Below are 22,971 nucleotides of genomic sequence, written 5' to 3' on the forward strand. Positions count from 1 at the left end.
ACATAACCTATTTCGTTTTTTTTTTTAATACAACCCCTTTAAGGTGTAAAATTTCAAACTTTGATATAATTATTCCTTTGAGTGTTTGTTATGGTGGACCTATGTACCAAATTTCAAGCTTGTAGGTCAATGGGAAGTACCCAAAAGGTTTTGACGATCTGTCAGTCAGCCAGTCAGTGACAAATTTAGCGATTTTTGAGGTCCCATATCTCGGAGCCTACTAGTGTTGGAAGATTAATGTTTTGTCAATATTGAGACATGATAGCATTTAACAAGTGTACGAAATTACATCTCTCCATCTGGCTCCAGTGTCGAGTTATAAGCCTCTAAAAAACGGCCAAGTTGTTTCGTGTAAAAGGAGGTAGTGCAAGAACTTGGCTGGTGCACTACCACCTAGATGATGGGAGATTGTTCCTCAGACATTCAACTAACTCACAAGCCACAAAAATTGTACAATTTACAGTGGGTGTACAAAGTATTCGTACACCTTTTAAGGGGGCCGTCTCCTAGCAGATGACGGTCGCGCGTGAACACTCACACACCGCTAGAGTACACTCACACACCGCTAGACCACGTATATGTACGCGAGAATTGCTAGGATCAGGGAAATGGGTTCTGATTTCTCGATAATGCAAAGACGGGGGTTTTTATTAGTCAAAATCGCTAGATAAAAGATCAATCTAGCGCGCTGTTTGCTTCAAAAGTCGTTCTTTTACGTTTCCGAGCAATGATTTTGCAATATTCGGCTGCATGTTGCCCGTCGCATGTTGCCCGTCAGATGGCGCTACAGTCACGCCGGCGTACTAGCCTCTCCAACGGGCAACATGCAGCCGAATATTGCAAAATCATTGCTCGGAAACGTAAAAGAACGACTTTTGAAGCAAACAGCGCGCTAGATTGATCTTTTATCTAGCGATTTTCACTAATAAAAACCCCCGTCTTTGCATTATCGAGAAATCAGAACCCATTTCCCTGATCCTAGCAATTCTCGCGTACGTATACGTGGTCTAGCGGTGTGTGAGTGTACTCTAGCGGTGTGTGAGTGTTCACGCGCGACCGTCATCTGCTAGGAGACGGCCCCCTTAAGAACTAATAACTTCTTTATAATTATATCAAACGACCTCATTTTTTTATCATCAATTAGAAGCATTGGTTTACGAAGTGACATGCAAAAAAGATTTTCCAAAAATTATAATTCACAAGGTTACATGCAAAAATAAAAAAAGGCATTTTTTGAAACTCTTTTATTTGGGTCCCTAATGAAAATTTAAAATATGTGTTTTGTAGATCTATAATAGTTATACATATGCTGAATATTTCGACGAAATCGGTTGACGTAGGAAAAAAATGACACGCATCGAAAGATGTACGATTCTGCGGATTTGAAGCAGAAATTGATCAAAAGTCGTGTAAAACTACGATTTTCACCATTTTTAACCGCTTATAGCTCGCACGTATGTTAATCGATTTCGATGAAATGTTCAGCATGTGTATAACTAACATAGATCCACAAAATATATATTTTAAATTTTCTTTAAGGGCTCCAATAAAAAAGTTTTAAAAAATCCCTTTTTTATTTTTGCATGTAACCTTGTATATTAAAAATTTCTGGAACATCTTTTTTGCATATCATTTCGTAAACCAATGCTTCTAATTGATTAGAAAAAATCAGGTCGTTTGGTACAATTATAAAAAAGTTATTAGCTCTTAAAAGGTGTACGAATACTTTGTACACCCACTGTATGTAAAATTTTTAAAATTGAATTTTGACCGCTGAAATCGGGCAAATACCCCACTGTGCACCGCCTCGATACGAGAATCCCGAGGTCCTGTTTATAAATAATTTATTGTGTGCGTTGCGTATTAACCGGTAAGGGATGTTGACACACGTGCAGCTGGCCGGAATTCCACGCGAGGATGCAACGTAGAACGGTAGCGGAGCGGACACGCTCGCGTTAAGTCAAAAAATCAACATTAAAGCGGCGGGCGTGCTTTAAAAAGCCGTTTGCCGGCCGAATGAATACTTTGACGCAGATGCCCGCGAAGCCGACGGCCCACGAGCATGAGCCATAAGCCCGAGGTGCATGACTTCACCTTTTCATCACGGCCAAGAAAAAAACGGGCCACGGTTCCGTGGATTTCGGACGAGTCGCTCGGGGCGACCGAGGAAAATGGGCTTCGAAGGTCTCCGCTGATCGAACTCTTTCAGCTATTTTGTCGCCGCAAATCACATAGGGGCATGCTGTCTCTTCTTCGAATCGCTTTCCGTGATCCCAGTAAACGAAAAACCTAGATCCTATTATAATTTAACGATGTAACAGGCTCCGGAGCAGATGGTGTTGGAGGATCGCGATTCGCGAGTATCGTTTAAACAGTTTTTCCAATGGTTTGGGGCCTGTAATTTTGAAATTTAAATAAACATGTGCAAAGTTTCATTGAAATCGGTTAACGCATAAAAATTATTGTGTTTGGGGTTGCGATTCATTTAAGGGGGCCGTCTCCTAGCAGATGACGGTCGCGCGTGAACACTCACACACCGCTAGACCACGTATACGTACGCGAGAATTGCTAGGATCAGGGAAATGGGTTCTGATTTCTCGATAATGCAAAGACGGGGGTTTACTTCTGTCCAGGTACTAGCTTAGATTGGATTTAATATGTCCAACTACAGGTTTGAATTATTCTTGTTAATACAATTAAGATATTAACCTAAACAATGATTTTTTAATTTTAAATTACTTTACAAACTCTGAACTGTGTATGTTAAAACTCTTAAAAAATTATTTTTGTTTATTTAAAGTGATGAAATTGAACATAGAAAAACATGCTGTCCACACCGAGAAAAAAAGTACTTACTTCAATAACACGCGTGTTATTGTAATCTTTTTACTTCGATGAATATCAATGTATTCTTTTCAATAGTATGAAATTGAGAAGTAAATCGTGATGTATTTGAATTTGTCTACATATCATGAAACGATTGAAAATATTATTCGATTCAATACCGTACATTGTTATTCGTAATATTTCTCTTTTTCCTTCAATCAGATATGTTGTTAAAAAAATTTGAGAAATGTATTGGATTTATACTGGATTTGGTTTGAGGCCATATCTTATTTTTTTGAAAACATTGGTGTCAAGCTATTCGCTTGTATGATTGGCGGAAATGAGTTTTGCCATTGAAATTCAATAGTATTAAATATTAAAATAAGTTCATATGATATTGGCACTATTCAATAGTACATCTTATTGAATCAACATATATTTTCTTTCTTTCGACAGGATTTTTTTCTCAGTGCAGGCATAGGGCACTTCACCTTATTTGCTGTTGGCGTCCTCGATATCAGGCAGCCGAGGACAGTCGAATCATTGCGACGCTGCAGGTCTGGCACGACCGCCCCCGAGTCCCATCAAGGTCGAACAAAAAGTCATCGCTTCGCCTAACCCATTATTTTAAGGTGATTACGCGCTGACGATAATTACACGTCAGAGGAGGCTCCTCTAGTTGCAACGTAAGGACACGGTTTTTCTGAGCGGATCCGCCTCGAGAGCGTGGCATCGTATCAGCCGGAGAGGAACGAAGTGCCTCTCGAACAGCTCGAGGGTCCATCCAGCCCCTATTTCAGTTTCGTAAGAGGCTGCAAGTCATTTGGTTGAGCACCCACTGTGATTTGTCAGGCTCCACGAGGATGCGATAATGCGGCCTGACGGCTGCTGAATCCACGGAACGTATGGTTGTCTTCATCGTTGCAGTGACAGCTACCGCTCCCGCGTCCTTCCCGGAGACTTTGATGCGCGGTAGGGACTGCGGTAGGCCGGGCCGACCAACTTATTCTTACTTACAATTAGTGCAATTTCTGCTAGTATACAGGCTGTCCAAAAATTCGCGAACCTCCCGAAACGGGCTGGTTCCTGAGACCATTTCAAGCGACATTTTCCTTTGCAAAAATGTTAGACGCGGCTTTGTTTAGGAGTTGTTAACGAAAAACACGGACCAATCAGAGACCAATAGACAGTTGGCGCGTCTTTTTCGTTAATAACTCCTAAACAAAGCTGCCGGTAACATTTTTGCAAAGGAAAATGTCGCTTGAAATGGTCTCAGCTACCACCCCCTTTTCGGGAAGTTCACGAATTTTGGGACACCCTGTGTATAGTGAAGCACGAAAGTATTTGAACGCACTTTGTCGAATCGCTTGTATGAAATACTGTGCTGTTTTTGGTAAGATAAAAATATAGAGTATACTTGACCCAACAAAAACATCATGTAACCAAGTTCCTATGGCCGTGAAAAGTTGCGAGATCAAACGAAATACGGCCAAGCTCGTTAGCTTAGAAATACCTGTTGCGATACAGAAAAAAGCGTTTGTAAAAATTAGTTTAAAAGAACGCTGTTTAATTGTTAAAGAGTTACGTGGAGGGGGCTAAATTATTGAAACTTCGACACTTATTATGACCATTGGTTTAAAAAGTTTTTCCTCTGACAACCACAGAATTATTTTGGAGGCCCCCGGGTGGGAGGGCCGGATGGGTGGAGGGGCGGCGGGTGTACCGAAACATCTCGAGTGTTCGACTCAAAATACAACGGCGTGGCGGTGAGGGGCGGGGGTGGTGAAACAAACCCTGTAACTCGAAGACGTTTCTGGCCTGGCCGAAGCGTCGATGTCGGGAAGAATTATCACCGGTCGAGGATCAGGAAGTGTCCTCTTACGTCGGCCGTTGGCACGCCGATTTTTCTCGTTCCACGATCCCGGGCGACGATCGATTGTCACCAGGGTGTTTTCGGAGGGCCCGTATTAATATTCGAATAACGTGTCCAGACATATTAAGTGTCTTTGTCTCGGCTGGCTCCGCCACTGGTCGGAAGATGAACGTCCCCGAGATAAGGAATTTCCACGAAGAGAACATCTTCCCCTCGACTTTATTATTCGTCGACCGTGCCGTCCTCCCTAGCATGCCGCCCCGCGCTATGGTCTGGAAACCCGCTTTTTGTGTAGCCGAAAGTATTCCAGCGTTACTTCAAAGTTAACACTAATCCTACAAAGAGCCTTAACACCTCGCGGGGTATTTCAACGAGTCAGACTCGTGATGAAGATTTTAAACAAAGTGTAACGTATATGAATGTCAAGCCTTTCTTCTCCAATGAAATCTTTGATTCGCTTGTGTAGCAAGTAACAGTTCGAGTTGTCAGGACAACATATTTATTTGCACATGAATTTACAATAATTGAATTATAGAAGAAAAGAATATCTGTATATATCGAATGTTTTAACGAGATATCGCCTACAGTCCTTCGTGGCTTGTATCTCGCTCACTCTCACACACACACACGAGCAGTCCTTCGCCGTGACAACAATGATACGTTCAGTTCAAATCCTCAACTCTATCTCTGCTCTTCTCGACTACACCTGTCTATACAGGGTGTTTACCTACAGGTGGGAGAAAATTTAAGGGGCGGTTCTCGACGATAATATAAGACGAAAATGAAGAATAAAAAAATTGCGATTTCGGCTTCGTTATTTAGTTATTAACAATTAAAAATCCGCCTAAAATGCTGCAACACTTCTAACAAAAGTATACGTTGCGTACGTCAGACAGGCGCGCGACAGTCTCGTATCAAGTGACAAACGCATGCATACCTTGGTTCTCATTTGGGGCCCCAGCGAGGTGAAAATGTTTAAAAAATCGGTGGACGACATTGAACCTACCTACTCGTTAAAATCCACAAGGGCATTTCTAATATCCGCCCTATGGAATTATCGAGTAGAAGGGGTCAATGCCGTTTCACTTTTAAATTCTTCTCACAAATATCCACAAATCCTTATCCTGCACTATAATTGTTCATAACACCGTACTTAGTATACTGGAATAAACGCTCTAGCACTATTTACAATATCATACACACGCACTACGTAGTGATGGGCATTATCGACTAAATTCAACTATCGACTAATTACTAGTTACTACATACTATCGAATATTTAGTCGATAGTTTTTAGTCGACTGAAATTTCGTTTTAGTGGTTATACGTCTAGATTGCGGGCTATAGTCTATGCCTACGTATAGATCTTATTTCTCACTCACTCTTACAGCATTGTACTGCAGTGCTCACTTAGTATTATAGGCACAGTAAGAGTAAATTGGGGTAAATATACCAGACAATAATTAAATAATTAATAATAATAAAAATAATTTTTAATAATTCGATATCGCTAATGAGTGAATGTATTTGATAGTAAATCTTATAAAATTTGTTCAAAACATCCGCCGTTAAACTTCAACCAATAGCTCGATAGTTTAAGCGACTGATTCAGTAACTGAATTTAGTCGATAGTTTTCAGTCGTTTACAGGTTATTCTCGTATTTACTCTTATTCTCGATGTTCGCTTGTTAAATGAATATTAGGACAGTATGGGACAGTGCAGAGATATTAAATTTCGTGATTGAATGATTTTGTCTTTATTTAATAATAAATTCATACACTACGTTATAAATATAAATGTACACAATTTATTTATATCACATATATAGTTTATATTGCATAAATAGCAATAAGATTTTAACATCCAATATGAATTAAAGTATTGAAATATCTATTACATATTTCATTACTTGCATATTTGCACGTCCTGTCATAATTATGTATTTCTAACCTTTTCGTTTCATCGTCTGACACTGACATTTGAAATTTCAAGATGGCGACGTGTAAACAGTCGACTGAAAATAGTAACCCCACCACTACTAAATTCAGTCGATAGTTTAAAAAATCAGTCGACTGAAATAGTAGTTGAATACCATTGATTTAGTCGATAGTTTTTAGTCGATGCTGCCCATCACTAGCACTACGAGTTTACAGAGTCATGCGATTTCTGCGAACGGAAATCTTCGACGCGTGCGAGAAGAATCGTCCGTACAACCTAGTATCCGTATGCACACTGATTCAAGACAGCTAATGTAGTCAATGCACACACATGAGATATTTCGCGGTCACAGACAGAATGAGAAAGAATCACGAAATTCGTGAAAACAGGATAGACAATGTGTTGGTATAGCAACGCGCGATGTTTGGGCGGTAGTTTGCTGTAGATCTTCATTTGTTTTATCGATCTGACATCGACCTCATCAGCTGTCTTGAATCAGTGTGCATACGGATGCTAGCTTGTACGGACGATTCTTCTCGCACGCTTCGGAGATATCCGTTCGGAGAAATCACACACGACCTCAAGATGTCCGTTTCGTCTGTGAGCGAGTCTCTCGCGACGTAGATCAAGTTCAATAAAGTGCAGTGTTTCAACATTAAAGGATTATACCAGTTCTTTGCATTCTCCTCATTCCCCTCAGTAAACTTGTACTCTCTGTAAACTCGTAGTGCGTGTGTATGATATTGTAAATAGTGTTAGAGCGTTTATTCCAGTATATTAGGTACGGTGTTATGAACAATTATAGTGCAGGATAAGGATTTGTGGATATGTGTGAGAAGAATTTAAAAGTGAAAGGGCATTGACCCCTTCTACTCGATAATTCCATAGGGCGGATATTAGAAATGCCCTTGTGGATTTTAACGGGTAGGTAGGTTCAATGTCGTCCACCGATTTTTTAAACATTTTCACCTCGCTGGGGCCCCAAATGAGAACCAAGGTATGCATGCGTTTGTCACTTGATACGAGACTGTCGCGCGCCTGTCTGACGTACGCAACGTATACTTTTGTTAGAAGTGTTGCAGCATTTTAGGCGGATTTTTAATTGTTAATAACTAAATAACGAAGCCGAAATCGCAATTTTTTTATTCTTCATTTTCGTCTTATATTATCGTCGAGAACCACCCCTTAAATTTTCTCCCACCTGTAGGTAAACACCCTGTATAAACATCGTTCACGATTCGCGTCTTCCGCATTAGCCTACAGGGGGCAGCGGCCACCAGTCGCGAATAACACACCGAATTACTAATCATTACATAGCAGAGTTGGGCAGGATTTAATTACATGAGTAATTAATTACATCTTCAATTACAATTACATGTAACTGTAATTGTAATTGCAATTACTTTCGCTCAACCAGTAATTGTAATTGCGGACCACAATTACAATTACTGGTTCAGCGAAAGTAATTGCAATTCCAATTACAATTACATGTAATTGTAATTGTATTTCTGCAATTCCAATTCCAATGACATGTAATTGTAACTGTAATTGTTAGTAGCAGTTACAAGTAATTGTGGCTGGTAGCTGCAATTACTTGTAAGTCTTGTAACTGCTACTAACAATTACAGTTACAATTACATGTAATTGGAATTGGAATTGCAATTACTTTCGCTCAACCAGTAATTGTAATTGCGGACCACAATTACAATTACAGTGATTCGTCAAGTAATTGCAATTCCAATTACAATTACATGTAATTGTAATTGTATTTCTGCAATTCCAAATTACAGTAATTGGCAAGTAATTGTAACTGTAATTGAAATTACATTTTGCCCAACTCTGTTACATAGTTCGCGCCTACACTTGCAATCAATATAGTTCAGTTGCCAGGTCGAAAAAAGGGCGTCTACCTGGAAAGTATTCACGAACTTAATGAAATCTTGACACGTCATTTAGGGGTACTCTGGGGAGTCGAATCTGAGTTTTCGACCTCGAGGACCTTGTGCTAACTTGGGGAGGGGGAAAAAACCACGATTTTTGTTACCTGTTTTTGGTATTTCGCCGATAACTCAAAAACTATGGGTCGTACGAACTTTTTCTTACATTTTTGTAAAGAGCATTAAATTTCCTTCAAATTTCACTGTTCCAACGTATTTTTTGACCCAATAGGTACCGAGAGACAGCCGTTCAAAATTAGGAAATGTTTTAAAGAAGGGCTACACCCGGTTTTGGTGGTGAAATGTCCCCGGACGGGATTTTCATCGAACTTGGGCCATTCGATAGCCTACCCAAAAATACCCCTCTCAGCCCCATATCTCATCTATAAGAACAGACAAGAATTATAATCTCGGCGCAACGGTTCGATCAATTAAACAACTAAAGCAATTTTACAAATTAATTTTACACTTTCTACGTTTCGATCCTAATTTGGATCATCCTCAAGAAAAGCGGAAAAACTGCGTCTGGAAATATACCAATTGAAATAAAAACAGTTGGAAAAAACATTGAAAGATTGACTCACTTGTTTTATGGAATCGAAGGATCGAAACGTAGAAAGTGTAAAATTAATTTGTAAAATTGCTTTAGTTGTTTAATTGATCGAACCGTTGCGCCGAGATTATAATTCTTGTCTGTTTTTAAACATCATTACGATCGATAACTTTAATAACATTTACTCATCTACAAGGGTAGAGAAAAATCGAAAAACCAGTTTTTGACCCATTTTTCCCTATTTATTGGCAGTTGAAAATTCTGAAAAAAATCTGACACATTTTGGATACCAAGCCACATAGTAACGTTTAATATCACATAATATATTTTTATGATTCAGAAAATATAAGTATAACCTGTATAAATTGTTGTCATAAATGCATAGAATCCGCTGTTTATTCATAACGCGCCGATGCATAAAGTCAACCAGTTTCCGCGTTTTCGCCCGGTAAATCGTAACTGGCGCGAAACCACTCGGCATTCATGAGTTCGAACGAACCATTCCCGAACAGATAAGACGATAGAAGAGCGCGACGTTCCTGGAAAGACGACTTGTTCTTACCACCCGGCACCCTGCTAAGCTCTCGCAATCCTCTTACCAGCTTCCCGAACTTCTGGACACGTGTTCGAACAGCCTGAAGTGGCTTTTCCTGAAGCTCTTCATTTCATTATACGGGTACAGCTTCGTTGCCGTGCTCGGGAACTAACTTTGTCCGCGGTTTCGACGTGTCTTTCCTTCTGCTCAATGTACCCTAATTACACGGCGACGTTCTGCTGATAATATCATTTTTCTGAAGAATTTTGTCCGCACACAGTGCGGGGGACAGTGAAGTTCGATAAATATTTATTTTAACACGATCACTTGTTTCATTAACGATTCGCAAAGATCGGCAAGGAATTGAAGATTTATACTAGACCGAGGCTAGAAAAATGCACTTTAAGTTAGGCCCCTTATAATTGTCTGTGGGCACGATAGAACTTCGAAGTTTGAAAAAAGAGATTCCGCAAATTATCAGCGAAAAATAGAAAATGTTTAAATTGCATTCTCTCTGTGTTTCCGATCGAATGTTTGAGCGTGCGAAGTCTCAAATCGAGGCTAGCAAAATGCACTTTAAGATAGGCCCCTTATAATTGTCTGTGGGCACGATAGAACTTCGAAGTTTGAAAAAAGAGATTCCGCAAATTATCAGCGAAAAATAGAAAATGTTTAAATTGCATTCTCTGTGTGTTTCCGATCGAATTTTTGAGCGTCCGAAGTCTCAAATCGAGGCTAGCAAAATGCACTTTAAGTTAGGCCCCTTATAATTGTCTGTGGGCACGATAGAACTTCGAAGTTTGAAAAAAGAGATTCCGCAAATTATCAGCGAAAAATAGAAAATGTTTAAATTGCATTCTCTGTGTGTTTCCGATCGAATTTTTGAGCGTCCGAAGTCTCAAATCGAGGCTAGCAAAATGCACTTTAAGCTAGGCCCCTTATAATTGTCTGTGGGCACGATAGAACTTCGAAGTTTGAAAAAAGAGATTCCGCAAATTATCGGCGAAAAATAGAAAATGTTTAAATTGCATTCTCTGTGTGTTTCCGATCGAATTTTTGAGCGTCCGAAGTCTCAAATCGAGGCTAGCAAAATGCACTTTAAGTGAGGCCCCTTATAATTGTCTGTGGGCACGATAGAACTTCGAAGTTTGAAAAAAGAGATTCCGCAAATTATCAGCGAAAAATAGAAAATGTTTAAATTGCATTCTCTGTGTGTTTCCGATCGAATTTTTGAGCGTCCGAAGTCTCAAATCGAGGCTAGCAAAATGCACTTTAAGATAGGCCTCTTATAATCTTTGTGTCCACGAAATAATTTTGATGTTTAAGAAAAACATTCCGCAGAAATCAGAGAAAACTCGAAAATGTTTAAATTGTATTGTCTATGTGTTGCCAATCGAATGTTTTCTCAAAACAAGGTTCGCGGTCTCAAATGGAGGCTAGAAAAATGCACTTTAAGTTAGTCTCCTTATAATTGTCTGTCACCTGGACATAATTTCGCAATTTTAAAAAAAGTTTCAACAAAAATCGGCGGAAAAACGAAGATTTTTAAATTGTATTTTCTATATGTTCCCAATTGAATTTTTGAAAATCCGAGGTCTGTAAAGAAAGCTAGAAGAATGCACTTTAAGTTATGCCCCTTGTAATTGTCTGCCACCAGGAAATATTTTCGCAGTTTTAAATAAAGATTCCGCAAAACTCGTCGGAAAATCGAGCATTATTGAATTGTATTTTCTATGTGTTCCCAATCGAATTTTTTAGCATCCGAGGTCTCAAAACAAAGCTAGAAGAATGCACTTTAAGATAGGCCTCTTATAATTTTTGTGTCCACGAAATAATTTTGATGTTTAAGAAAAACATTCCGCAGAAATCAGAGAAAACTCGAAAATGTTTAAATTGTATTGTCTATGTGTTGCCAATCGAATGTTTTCTCAAAACAAGGTTCGAGGTCTCAAATCGAGGCTAGAAAAATGCACTTTAAGTTAGTCTCCTTATAATTGTCTGTCACCTGGACATAATTTCGCAGTTTTAAAAAAAGTTTCAACAAAAATCAGCGGAAAAACGAAGATTTTTAAATTGTATTTTCTATATGTTCCCAATTGAATTTTTGAGAATCCGAGGTCTCTAAACAAAGCTAGAAGAATGCACTTTAAGTTATGCCCCTTGTAATTGTCTGCCACCAGGAAATATTTTCGCAATTTTAAATAAAGATTCCGCAAAAATCGTCGGAAAATCGAGCATTATTGAATTGTATTTTCTATGTGTTCCCAATCGAATTTTTTAGCATCCGAGGTCTCAAAACAAAGCTAGAAGAATGCACTTTAAGTTAGGCCCCTTTTAATTGCCTTTCACCAGGAAACAATATCGCATTTTGAGAAATTGATTCCCCAAAAATCGGCGAAAAATCGAAAACTTTTAAATTGTATTTTCTACGTGTTCCCGATGGTATTTTTGATCGTCCGAGATCTCAAATCGAGGCTAGGAAAATGCACTTTAAATTAGGCCCCTTATAATCGTCTATGAAAAAAATTGGTGAAAAATCGAAACCTTTTAAATTGTACCTTCTATGTGTTCCCTATCGAGTTTTTGAGAATCTGAGATCTCGAAACAAAGCTAGAGGAATGCACTTTAACATTGGCGCTCGTATAATTATCTTCATGGTAACGTTCTAACATCTCAAGCAAATCCAGGTCTCTTGTTCCAATATTAAAAAACAATGTCCCTTAAAAAGTGTACCAATTATATTTCGATTCGCTTTATACCTCATCTAAGGTACAATACACCAGATTGCAACTATAGGTAGCCTAAAAGATGGTACAACCTTGTCTTCCGCGAAAGCCACACAACCCATTCAGCCTTCATCACTCAGATCCAGGAAAGACAAGAATCCCTCTGCTTCCTCGCTGACCCAATTGTTACAGCAAACAATTTACAGCTTGTCTAAATGCTGCACAAATTGGAACGTCCTACTCGACCGTTCTACAGCATCGGTCGACAGTCTCGTTCATTACCGGCAACGTGGCATAAAGAATGAAAAATCTCGATTAAGCCTTGCCTGGGTTCCCGTGTGAAGCGGACAGGCTCGTCCCCGAGGCAAGGTAATGGCATAATAAAATAACAGACGCTCGACCAACCACGAAAACTCCTTTTTGAGAAGAAAGCGGCAGCGTAACGAGCGTGAAGGGTGCCTGCCACACCGGTCGTGTGTGCGTGCGTGCGATTCCAAGGGATTTCGTTCACCCCTTAAACCGATCTCGCCACGAGGGTCGAAGGAAACTGTTCAATTCTATTACGCGCTCGAACCTCGATCGTGATCACGTCCTCCGAAGAAAAAGGATCCGAAAGGGAGAAGGGACGAGTGAGCGGGATACGAGCAAGACAAAAGTGTAGAGATGGGAAAGAGAGGGGAGGGAAAGAGAGACGGTTTCGTAGGGCCCGATGGGCCAGGTCGCAGGTAGACAGCGGACCCTCGAATTGCTCAAAAAAAAATGAGGGGCCACGCGGTATACTTCTGGCCGTCGTGTAACGTCCCCTTCGCCTTTCAGATAACCGTTTACGGTGTCCTCTCCTCGGTCTATGGTCTCCGGCACACGGTGATCGATTCCTCGATTCTAGGTGGACAAAATGGTAAATTTGATCAACTTCAGATATCTTCGCTGCCGTTCTATTTTGTTCACGAACATTAATTTATTCGATATATAACGCAATATTTCGATTGCACGTGGTCATTACGACGATAATACGGTGCTAAAGTTTTGCCTGTGCGAAATACTATAAATAAGCTAATTCTTCTTCATCGTATAACTTGTTTGTTTGTTGTTTAAATTATTATCTAAAAAATGGAGCGTGTAAGCGAAGGTAAGTATTTCATTTTTACATATCGGTATAATTTTATTTTGCCGTGTATAAATCATATACGACCGGTTAACTAATAATATTATTTAAGAAGAGGTCGAATTGTATAACTTCTTTTGCCGGACTCGGCCGGACTTGGTTCTTTGATAGTTTTGAAGAATACTTATTTCAAACCAATGATACTAAATATCGTTCACCCGTTTTCGCCCGTTAGTCATTTATATCATTTTTTAGAAAAGACATGGAGTATACCACTATTTCATGTGGTATTGAAATTGACGATAGAAAGTTTAAAGAATATGCACTTCAGACTGCGAGAATTACATATGACAATTATAATTTATAATAATTTAGAATATCCACCTTTGTCGTGCACATTCCTTATTATAATTTTGTAATTTTGTATTATATTTTTGTAGAACTTTATCTAATTGTTAAATATGAGTTAAGATTAATTCTTTCCATTTTGTGTATTGTTTATTCACGCATTTAAACAAAAACTATAAAATATTTAATTTTTGTTATTTTCACAAACGTTACAATTAACTGTTATATTTGTCCATCTTAAATAAATGATATAATTCGTTTAAGTTCGTGTAGTGTTTATACACTTGTCATGATTTCTGAGAAATAAAGCGTTATTACTGCAAGAGAACACAAAAATTTGAATTTTGTCCACCTAGAATCGAGGAATCGATCACTGTGCGGCAGCCGAAAAAAAAGGAACATCCCTGGATGGAAATCGCGATTGCGTCCGGTCCGACCGATCCTAATGATTTTGTCCGGCCGCGAAATCGCCACCAGTTCATTTGGTAAATAAATGAGTTGTTTCGTATCGGTATTTAATGCATCTTTATTCATTTTGAAACGTTTAGCGATCAAGAGAATGTAAACTCTCGTTTCGAGGATCGCAAGGGTGCGCGTTGCCCCTTCTTACGTCTCGATAATGCAAAGATGGGCTTTTTCAGTAGTTAAAAGCGCTAGATATAAGATCAATCTAGGCCGCGATCGCCCCCAAAAGTTCTACTTTTCCGTTCACTAAATAGCTACAGTCAAAGTTGGGCAAAAACTTTTATTTGAATAAAATTTGTTGTCCCCCCATTAATATTCAGGTGCTCAAAAAAGATGATAACTTTTTAAATATTGGACTATCTGAACTTTTTTTAGAAGTTAGAGCAATTAGTTTGCTACAGGATGCGATGAAGAATTTCTTCAAAAATTGCAATTCATCGGGATTGTAGAAAAAAAGGGTGTAATTCCGAAAAGGACATACCTCCGGTTCATTTATACTCCGGGTTCTTACGTATTTTGACGTGCCAATTACGAATATGATAGTGGAAATTGGCGCAAATTTTATTTTCATACCGGAAACCATGAAAAAACCATAAAAATCATAGTTTTTTCCATTTACTTCCGTAAATAATGGTAATTTTGAAAAGTACTTCAAATAAAAGTTGTAGGTCTCATCGAAATACACATTTTATCTCGTATTGATTTTTGTCATAAAGACAATAGTTTTTGAGAAAAACGGTAGGTAATTATGAAAAATATCTATGTAGAATAGAACACAAACACACACACACACGGGGTCATTACTATATTATTATATTATTGTTTATTATATTATTATATTATTATTTGTTATATTATTATATTATTATTTATTATATTATTATATTATTATTTTAGTTATATGGAGTTTTGAACATTTAATATCGTTTTTCTAAAAAACTATCGTTTTTATGACAAAAATTAATACGACATAAAATGTGTATTTCGATGAGACCTACAACTTTTATTTGAAGTATTTTTCAAAATTACCATTATTTACGGAAATAAATGGCAAAAAAATATGATTCTTATGGTTTTATCATGGTTCCCACTATGAAAATAAAATTTGCGCCAATTTTCAATCAGCACGTCAACATACGTAAGAATCAAGAGTATGAAAAAATCGGAGGTATGTCCTTTTCGAAAGTTTATCCGAAAGAAATGCTAAAAGTTGCATTTCACAATTTTCTTGTGTGTGCCTATATTGAAAATTTGAAAAATACGTTTTACAGATCTGTGAAAGATCAATTTAGCTCGCAGTCGCCTTCAAAATTCCTCGAGAACGAACTCTCTGTTGGGATCATTGTAATCGTTAGGCTAAGGACGTTAATAACGCGCCACAAGAAGAATCGTCAATTTAATGAATTTAATGAATTTATAATTTCAAATTAGTGTTCAAATTAGGATCGAGCATTTCGTTTAAAAAACGCCAAGTGTGTAATCGTGACGGAACTGAGTCGATCGCAAGTAAAACAGATAGAACCGTTTGAAAAATTTAAAAATACTGTTCCATTGTTTCGAACTCGCAATTATCGAGTAATGAACAATTTGCCAACTCTTTTTACAAACATTGAGAGGTACGTTTCGAGATTTTGCCTCGGTTTCGACGATTCGGGGTCGGACAGCTAATATTTGAATAGAATCTCGCCGACTCACACTTCAAATATTTTGTTCGCCGGTCGGCCGTGTCATCCTTAAGCAAATAAGTTGCCCGATTATTTAGAAAATCGTTCTGCCGCTTTCGAGACGGCGGGTACCGCTTATCCAAGGTAATCCGAAATTGGAAGTTAGCGGAGCATGGACGGGGAACCGTGCGGCTTCGGTTTGTTCACGACGATGCCTTGCGACACTCCAGATAACGTTAATCCTGATTAAATGACCGCCGAGACCGCGAGGAGGAGAACCCAGGATTGATTTAAGTCCGACCTGAAATCGTCGGAAAGTCGCGGACACGTTCCGGGGATCAGTTCGCGGGGAACGTTTATAATCTTAATTGAATCGGACGCGTGTGTAAGCTCCTTTTACGGTTAAGGGACGTCCGTTGACGCCTATGGTGTTCCAGTTAGGTGGAGGTCGCGCCGAAACAACCCATTAACTATAAACCTAATACTCTAGAGCTAATTTTTGCAATGATCTTTCCTGTCTTCTTTGTTGGATCGTGATAAGAGAAAATGGTTTGCAATTTAATCATCAACAATAAGTATATTTATTAAATGAAATTGTACTCTCTACACGTGCTCGCTTTGAGGTTATGTGCTCTCTTACTCTGTACGCTAGGGTGGTCCTTATTTTTCGACCATGAAATTTTCGGCTCTCCCCCGCCCCCCCCCAATATTGTTCCTTTTCATGAAAAAATGATATGTCCAAAGTTTTAGTATACTGAAAATTCAAGTTGAACATTTTATACCTCCAACAATATCATAATTCCTTACATGCATTCAAGTACAAGTGTACTATGTACGAATTAAGATTATTTCACATTAATTAGACTGTCTAATTTCTATCCGCCACCGAGGTCCTTTTCGTTTATTTTTATGTTTATTTCGTTCCGTACCCAGTGTTATCGAGAGTTTCTTGAATTGGTAATAATTTTTCTTAACGGAACCGTTCAAAAGTTTTCTTTTCGAGCATCAGGAGCATTTCATCATCCCCGGTGAATGGCGAAAGCTATATATTCTTTAAAAAGATTCTTATTTAGAGATCAATTTACATTGACGAAGAAAATGGAATACGTCAAATTTGCATTTTTGTCAGTAAATTGTATTTAAAAGCATGGATCCAAGCTCCAATTGCTGCAGAAGCTCCAAGTCAAGACCATGATTTTTAAAAAAATCTATACGCATATGTAGTGCCATCAATGACGATGTAAGTCTCGTAGCAATACAGAAATTTTGCAATCATTTGTGGTATCTTACACCCGAAACTGTAGCGCTAGCCTTTTTTGACCCCAAAATTCCCCGCACGATGTAAAGCAACAAATGATTGTAGCTGTAAAAGCTGAAAATACCGTTTGTGATCATGATATTGAAAGATTGGTAGTTGATTCAGCTAATGTCAATAAATACGTTGGTAGCAACGTTGCAGCCTTTATGTCGAAACAAACTGTAAATTTTTTTAAAAGATTTTCGATTTCCGTAGATTTTATAAATAAGGATCCCTCAGAATGGGAAAGTGATCCTAGTTATAACGCAGGCTTAATTATAGTAAATAATTTAGCTGTAGTTAATGATTCGGTTCGAACGAGGCGTTAAACTTATGCAAGAATTTAACGATGTAGTGTCGCGAAATGAAAAAGAAGAACGATTTTTAATGCAAACTGTGTCAGACTACAGAAAGCGCTATCCAGACGCAAAAAAGACTACATTAATGAAATCTCTGTAAAATGTCTTTAGTTGTATTTGTTGTATTAAATGTATTTGTTGACTTGTATATTTTATGAAAAAAAAACTTTTAAAAAAAAAAATTAAACCGACTTCGAAAAAAAGCACTAAAAAGTATAAAATAATTTCCATTTAATATATGTGAATACACACGAACTTAAATACAATACAATCTTTTCGAAGGCGGCGCAAAATTGAACATTTTCGACACTGGAAATTACGAAAATCCTTAAATTGTTCTAAATACTAATATATCTATATTTAAGTAATAATATATTTGCGCCGCCTCCGGAAAGATTGTATTGTATTTAAGTTCGTGTGTATTCACATATATTAAATGGAAATTATTTTATACTTTTTAGTGCGTTTTTTCGAAGTCGGTTCAATTTTTTTTTTATTTCACACTTTTTTTTTATCTCTGTTATTATCTCTGTCAGCCGTCACATTCCAAATCGTAATTTATAAATATCTGAAAGCGGCAATCGATAGCGGTAACAACGTCGCGTCCTTACTGTTCCTAATGTCCATAGACATATAGAGATAGACTGCGCCGTCTTATGGGCGAGTTGAAGCCCACAATGGCGGCGCGCGGTACAAAGAGTGAGAGAGAGAGCATTAGTCGGGGTCCATAGCGCTCTCTTTCTATATGATGTGTCGACACATCAATTAGAAAGAGAGCGCTATGGACCCCGGCTAATGCTCTCTCTCTCTTGCACGCCGCCATTGTGGGCTTCAGCGCTTCGTACAGGCCGCGCAGTCTATCTCTATATGTCTATGCTAATGTCTAACATTCAGCGGAGTTCACTACGGTTTCACCACCCTACATTTTCGCAAATAAAATCGTAATTAATAAAGAAATGTAAAATTTTTTTGCACGGGACCATCCCGGGAACATACTCGACAAGATGCAACAGGTTTCGTTCCGATTGGTCCATCCATCTCGACGTAATCGGTGAACACACATAGAAAAAAAAGCGAAAAAAGCGAAAATAAAGGCACATACAGATCGAATTGAGTAACCTCCTCCTTTTTCGAAGTCGGTTAAAAAAGTATTTAAACTCAATACCTCGATACCTCTTAGTTTCTTTTCTTCGCCTTTACATATATGGTGTAATATTCACCACATCCGGTTAAAAATATTCTGCTCTGATTGAATATAACATATTTATGTCGAATGTGTTAATTTCTCTACTTTTTAAATTAGTATAAGAATACAACTAAAAGAATTGGCATTTTCAATAAAATACGTAAAATTTGACACATATATTTACAAAAATATGATAATTAGTTAATTGTTATATTGAAAATATCACATTCCGGTACTATTATAATCAATATTTTGTCACAAGAAGAACGTTTAGTTATAATCAAAAGTCTTTTGTTCAAATATTCCCATTCCTATGAAATTTCATGTTTTTCGCAACTTCAACGTCGATGAGAGGCAGGGTTTCCCCTTATCCGATGGATAGGGGAACCACCCTGGGTGGGTGTGTGTGGTGTTAGGCCGGCTCTTTCCATCCTCCCGTTTTCTACCTCATCTCTACAGAGTCAAAATGTAAACAAACGCCGCACCGAAACAGGTTTACGTTGCATCGGAGCGTGCAGGAATACGAAAAATTCAATACAGTATTCGCGATAGTTTTTTGCAAATATCTCGAGAACTAAAAGCGACCCCCCCCCCTATATTGGAAAAGGAAAAAGTTGTTCAAAATGGCAATATCTATAACATATTTAAATTTTATCAAAATCGGAGTGGGCAGTACATTTCTGTATAATCACCTTTAAATATTTTGGTAAGCTCTGTGTGTGTGTCCTGTGCAGAGTTGGGCAGGAATTAATTACATGAGTAATTAATTACATCTTCAATTACAATTACATGTGACTGTAATTGTAATTGCAATTACTTTCGCTCAACCAGTAATTGTAATTGCGGACCACAATTGCAATTACTGGTTCAGCGAAAGTAATTGCAATTCCAATTACAATTACATGTAATTGTAATTGTATTTCTGCAATTCCAATTCCAATGACATGTAATTGTAACTGTAATTGTTAGTAGCAGTTACAAGTAATTGTGGCTGGTAGCTGCAATTCCTTGTAAGTCTTGTAACTGCTACTAACAATTACAGTTACAATTACATGTAATTGGAATTGGAATTGCAATTACAATTACATGTAATTGTAATTGTATTTCTGCAATTCCAATTCCAATGACATGTAATTGTAACTGTAATTGTTAGTAGCAGTTACAAGTAATTGTGGCTGGTAGCTGCAATTACGTGTAAGTCTTGTAACTGCTACTAACAATTACAGTTACAATTACATGTAATTGTAATTGTATTTCTGCAATTCCAATTCCAATGACATGTAATTGTAACTGTAATTGTTAGTAGCAGTTACAAGTAATTGTGGCTGGTAGCTGCAATTACTTGTAAGTCTTGTAACTGCTACTAACAATTACAGTTACAATTACATGTAATTGGAATTGGAATTGCAATTACTTTCGCTCAACCAGTAATTGTAATTGCGGACCACAATTACAATTACAGTGATTCGTCAAGTAATTGCAATTCCAATTACAATTACATGTAATTGTAATTGTATTTCTGCAATTCCAATTCCAATGACATGTAATTGTAACTGTAATTGTTAGTAGCAGTTACAAGTAATTGTGGCTGGTAGCTGCAATTACTTGTAAGTCTTGTAACTGCTACTAACAATTACAGTTACAATTACATGTAATTGGAATTGGAATTGCAATTAGTTTCGCTCAACCAGTAATTGTAATTGCGGACCAAAATTACAATTACTGGTTCAGCGAAAGTAATTGCAATTCCAATTACAATTACGTGTAATTGTAATTGTATTTCTGCAATTTCAATTCCAATGACATGTAATTGTAACTGTAATTGTTAGTAGCAGTTACAAGTAATTGTGGCTGGTAGCTGCAATTACTTGTAAGTCTTGTAACTGCTACTAACAATTACAGTTACAATTACATGTAATTGGAATTGGAATTGCAATTACTTTCGCTCAACCAGTAATTGTAATTGCGGACCACAATTACAATTACAGTGATTCGTCAAGTAATTGCAATTCCAATTGCAATTACATGTAATTGTAATTGTATTTCTGCAATTCCAAATTACAGTAATTGGCAAGTAATTGTAACTGTAATTGAAATTACATTTTGCCCAACTCTGAGTCCTGTGTGATTTAGACAGTGTCGTGGACGAGGAAGTCCAGCTAGTTCGGGAATCGTCGTTAAACAGTTGGAACCGAGGAGTAAGTTAGGAATCGCGGCGTCGTGATTCCCAGATTGTTGATTAGTAATCTTTTCCGTGGAGCTAATTAAGGCGGCGGACTCACGGGATCCGCCGTCTAAATTGTTTTCTATGTCGGGCCTTCTCTCCCTTCGCCCCCTCGACTAGATAGCCTTGGGGATCCTTTTTACCGGAGCGTGGAGAGAGGACGGGTAAAGAAAAAAGGACGCGACAAGATATTTCGCGACCTAATGAGCCGGTTTAGCGACTCTTAACATAATTATCTTTATGATTTATAATAAACGTTCACTCGTTAGGCCGGGATTTTTTCGTCGTTGTGGCTTCGGCTCCGAGAGAAATTTTACGATTTCCTCGGAGACTTCCCTCGGAATTAATAGGGCACTGATGGATCGCTGACTAATTAATTATCGTCTCTCTGCCGTCTCGTCGCGCGACGGAAATAATTGCTCGCGCGAGGACCTTATACATAGAACTCGAGAGATAACGGCGCGTTGTTGTTTGCTTGCTGTTTAATAAATTTCCATAATGGATATTAGGACCAACAATGAAAAACTCAAGAGGGTGGGATAGAGCGGAGCAACTTCGACGCTTTTCATTACACTATAATAAATTACTTAAATAGATACTAGTACCAACAATTAAAAACTTGAAACAGGGTGGGAAAGAGAGGAGCAACTTTGACGCGATTCATTGCAATTTAATAAATTACTTAAATAAATATCGGGACGAAAAATTCGAGGGAAAGAGAGAAGCAACCTCGGTGCGTTTCTTTGCAATTTCATAAATGATTTGAATAGATATTAGGACCAACAATGAAAAACTTGAGAGAGAGAGAGAGAGAGAGAGAGAGAGAGAGGGGGGAGAGGAAAAGAGAGGGACAACTTTGACGCTTTTCTTTGCAATTTAATAAATTACTTCAATAAATATTAGGGCGAACAATGAAAAATTCTAGGGAAAGGGTGGGGCAACTTTGACGCTTATCTTTGAAATTTAATAAATTACTTAAATAAATATCGGGACGAAAAATTCGAGGGAAAGAGAGAAGCAACCTCGGTGCGTTTCTTTGCAATTTCATAAATGATTTGAATAGATATTAGGACCAACAATGAAAAACTTGAGAGAGAGAGAGAGGGGGGGACAGAGGGAAAGAGCGGAGCAACTTCGACGCTTTTCATTACACTATAACAAATAACTTAAATAGATATTAGTACCAACAATTAAAAACTTGAAACAGGATGGGAAAGAGAGGAGCAACTTTGACGCGATTCATTGCAATTTAATAAATTACTTAAATAGATATTAGGACCAACAATGAAAAACTTGAGAGAGAGAGAGAGAGAGAGAGGGGGGAGAGGAAAAGAGAGGGACAACTTTGACGCTTTTCTTTGCAATTTAATAAATTACTTCAATAAATATTAGGACGAACAATGAAAAATTCTAGGGAAAGAGTGGGGCAACTTTGACGCTTATCTTTGAAATTTAATAAATTACTTAAATAAATATCGGGACGAAAAATTCGAGGGAAAGAGAGAAGCAACCTCGGTGCGTTTCTTTGCAATTTCATAAATGATTTGAATAGATATTAGGACCAACAATGAAAAACTTGAGAGAGAGAGAGAGGGGGGGACAGAGGGAAAGAGCAGAGCAACTTCGACGCTTTTCATTACACTATAACAAATAACTTAAATAGATATTAGTACCAACAATTAAAAACTTGAAACAGGGTGGGAAAGAGAGGAGCAACTTTGACGCGATTCATTGCAATTTAATAAATTACTTAAATAGATATTAGGACCAACAATGAAAAACTTGAGAGAGAGAGAGAGAGAGAGAGGGGGGAGAGGAAAAGAGAGGGACAACTTTGACGCTTTTCTTTGCAATTTAATAAATTACTTCAATAAATATTAGGACGAACAATGAAAAATTCTAGGGAAAGGGTGGGGCAACTTTGACGCTTATCT

The sequence above is a fragment of the Lasioglossum baleicum genome, chromosome 19 (genome assembly GCF_051020765.1).
Source record: "Lasioglossum baleicum chromosome 19, iyLasBale1, whole genome shotgun sequence".
NCBI classification, from domain to species: Eukaryota; Metazoa; Arthropoda; class Insecta; order Hymenoptera; family Halictidae; genus Lasioglossum; species Lasioglossum baleicum.